The sequence below is a fragment of the Chrysochloris asiatica genome, unplaced genomic scaffold (genome assembly GCF_000296735.1).
Source record: "Chrysochloris asiatica unplaced genomic scaffold, ChrAsi1.0 scaffold00064, whole genome shotgun sequence".
Lineage (NCBI taxonomy): Eukaryota > Metazoa > Chordata > Mammalia > Afrosoricida > Chrysochloridae > Chrysochloris > Chrysochloris asiatica.
The window spans coordinates 6,725,374-6,729,093 of NW_006408582.1; the positions used below are offsets into that span (position 1 = coordinate 6,725,374).

General features: G+C 37.4%; 1 protein-coding gene across 3 annotated transcripts in view; it reads right to left on the reverse strand.

Annotated features, from left to right (window-relative positions):
• ELP3 (elongator acetyltransferase complex subunit 3) overlaps window positions 1-3,720 on the reverse strand; it is a 145,100-nt gene that overhangs the window by 99,502 nt on the left and 41,878 nt on the right. The gene's annotated exons all lie outside the window — the stretch shown is intronic.

A 3,720-nucleotide genomic window follows, 5' to 3' on the forward strand; every position in this document is an offset into this window, starting at 1 on the left:
AGGGTATACCCTTTGGTCGGTTGATGATGCATGGAGGGGATTGTAACCATGGCAATGATACGATGTACGATAGAATGAATGTAAAACTAATGTTCTCCCATGTAAACTATCATACAATTCACAATAAAACACTTAAAAAAAACTAGACCAACCTTACAAAAAAAAAAGACTTTCTTTACTCAGAAAATCAACAACAGCAGACAATAGCCTGAAACTAACATACAAAACAATATCACCTAGACTGAACTAAGATATGGAAGTATTAAAAGAAAAAAATGACCTATAAGACTGAAAATGAGAACTAGAGATACAGTTACAACAATGAAAACCACAAGGCAAAAAGAAAGAATAATGTGGTTAACAAAACTTCCAAATGAAGAAGCAATCAAATATATTCAAGAAAAAAAAAAAAAAAAAAATAAATCAACCCAACGGTAATCCTAAAAACTAGATCAAGTTCTACTCCTAGCCCTAGCCCAATACTTACCCCTAACACTAACCCTAGTTCTAACCATAACTCTAACACTAAATGAAGTTCTTCACCTACCCATGGTTCTAAAATACTCGCTCCTTGATCCTACCCAAATTCCCCAAATATCTGAAATTTTAAAAGTCACTAGATTGACTTAATACAGCAGAATCAATAAAATTGACCTAGATCAATAGTAACTATTCAATCTGAAAAACAGAAAAAGATTAAAAAGAAAAATGACCAGATTCGGGGGCCTAACCAAATGCTAACATATTAGATTCTTAGAAAGACAGATGACAGAATAGGTTTGTTATTGTTGTTAGGTGCCATTGAGTCAGTACCGACCCACATAGACTTTATGCACAGCAGCAAGAAACACTGCGTGATCCTGGGCCAACCTCACTACTGTTATTACGCTTGAGTCCATCGATGCTGCCATTTGGCCAATCCATCTCACTGGGGGTCTGCCTCTTTTTCTCTTACCCTCCACCTTACCAAATATGATATCCTTCTCCAGTGACTGGTCCCTCCTGACAATATGTCCGAAGTATGAGAGACAAAGTTTGGCCATCTTGGCCATCTGGCTGCACTTCTTCCAACACAGATCTATTAGTTCTTTTGGCAGCCCATGGAACTTTCAATACACACCATAACTCAAAAACATCAATTCGTCTGAGGTGTTCCTTATTCACTGTCCAGCTTTCGCATGCATATGAGGTTATTGAAAATACCATGGCTTGGGTCAGACGCACCTTAGTCCTCAAGCTGATATCTTTGCTCCTCAATACTTTAAAAAGGTTTTGTGCAGCAGATTTGCCTAATGCAATACATCGTTTGATTTCTTGACTGCTGCTTCCATGAGTGTTGATAGTTGATCCAAGAAGAATGAAGTCCTTGACAACTTCAATCTTTTCTATATTGATAAGAATGTTGTTTATTGGTCCAGTGGTGAGGATTTTTGTTTTCTTTACATTGAGATATAATCCAAACCAAAGGCTGTGCTCTTTGATCTTCATTAGTAAATGTTTTAAGTCCTCTTCACTTTCAGCAAACAATGTTGTATCATCTGCATATCGCAGGTTGTTAATGAGTCTTCCTCCAACAGAAGAGGCTGTTGTTGTTGTTGTTAAGTGCCATCGAGTCAGAAGAGGTAGAGGGGTAAAAATCAGTGGTCAAAATTTCCCAGAATTTGATGGAAAATCATCAATATGCAGAACCAAGAAGCTCAGAGAACATCAAATAAGGATTAATATAAAGAAAACTACACCTGACCATTTCAGAGTCAAGTTACTAAAAAACAAAATAAAGTCAAAATCTTGAGAAAAACAGAAGAAATATAGCACTGACAACATAGAATTCTATATTGTCGTTAGGTACCATCAAGTGGGTTCCAACTCAAGGTGACCCAGTGCACAACAGAGTGAAACACTGCCTGGTCTCATTTCTCACAATTTTTGTTATGCTTGACCCATTGCTGCTGCCACTGTCCCAAACTATCTTGTTGAAAGGCGTTCTTTTTTTTGGTAAAGACAATCCACTTTACCAAAGATGATGTCATTCTCCAGGGACTAGTTCCTCCTGATAACATGTCTGAGTGTGAAAGAAAAAGTATCACCATCCTGTCTTCTTATTAAGTATTAAGTATTCTTGATGTACCTCTTCCAACACAGATTTGTTTGGTCTTCTAGTATTCCATGATACCTTCAATACTTCATCTCTAACATTATAACTCAAATGAATCAATTCTTCTATGGTTTTCCTTATTCACTGTCCAACTTTCACATGCATATGAGGCTATCAACAATGCCATGGCTTGGGTCAGACACACTGTACCCCTCAAACTGATATCTTTGCTCTGCAAAACTTTAAAGAGGTCTTGTGCAGCAAATTTGTCTAATGCAATACATCATTTGATTTCTTGACTTGTGCTTCCATGAGTGTGAAATCTTTGACAACTTCAATCTTTTCTTCATTTATCACAAAGTTATTTATTGGTCCAGTGGTGAGGATTTTCATTTTCTTTACATTGAGGTTCAACCCATACTGAAGGCTGTGGTCTTTGATTTTTCATCAGGAAGCATTTTAAGTCTTCCCTTCCAGCAAGCAAAGGTTGTATCATCTGTTTATCACAGGTTGTTAATGAGTCTTCCTCCAATCCTGATGCCATTTTCTTCATATAATCCAGATTTTTGGATTATTTGTTCAGCATACAAACTGAATAAGTATGGTGAAAGGATACATCCCTGGCACACACATTTCCTGATTTTAAACCATTTAGTGTTACCTTGTGTTATTCAAAACAATGTCTCTTGTTCTATGTACAGGTTCTTCATGAGCACAATTAAGTGTTCTGGAAAACCCATTCTTTGCAAAGTTATCCACAGTTTTCCATGATCCACACAGTAAAAAGCCTCTGCACAGTCAATAAAACATAGGTACGCATCTTTTTGGTATTCTCTGTTTTCAGTCAAGATCTATCTGACATCAGCAGATAGATCGTCCCCTTTGAATCCGGCTTGGCATTCTGGCAGTTCCCTGTCAATGGACCATTGCAGCTGTTTTTGAATTATCTTTAGCAAAATTTTACTTGTGATATTAATGATAATGTCTGATAATTTCTGTATTCTGCTGGGTTACTTCTCTTTGAAATTGGCACAAATATGGATCTCTTTCAATCAGTTGGCCAGGTAGCGCCTCCCAAATTTCTTGGAATACATGAGTGAGTGTCACCTGTGCTACATCAGTTTCTTAAAAGATTTCAATATATATGACATCAATTCCTGCTCTTTGCCAATGCCTTCAGCGCACCTTGGACTTCTTCCTTTACCACTGGCTCTTGAATACTGACCATTACTTTTTGGTACAGTACCTGTGTATTCCTTGCCTCTTCTTTTGATGCTTTCTGCCTCATTCAATATTTTGCCCATAGAATTCTTTAATTATTTCAAGTTGAGGCTTGAATTTTTTCTTTAGTTTATTTCATTATAATACCCAAATTTGTCTTCTTGAACTGCTCTTTTAAATTTTCTGTTTAGCTCTGTTTTCTCCTAATTCCTTCCACTTGCTTTAGCATCTCTATGCTGGAAAGAAGTTTCATAATCTCTTCTGATAGCCATTTTGGTGTCTTCCTTCTTTTTGGTGTGGCGCTGTGGGCTAATGCACCAGACTGAAAAGCCGTTTGAACTGCAAGGTCGGAGGTTCAAGCTCACCAGCTGCTCCTCGGAAACCCTATACAGGGTCGCTATGGG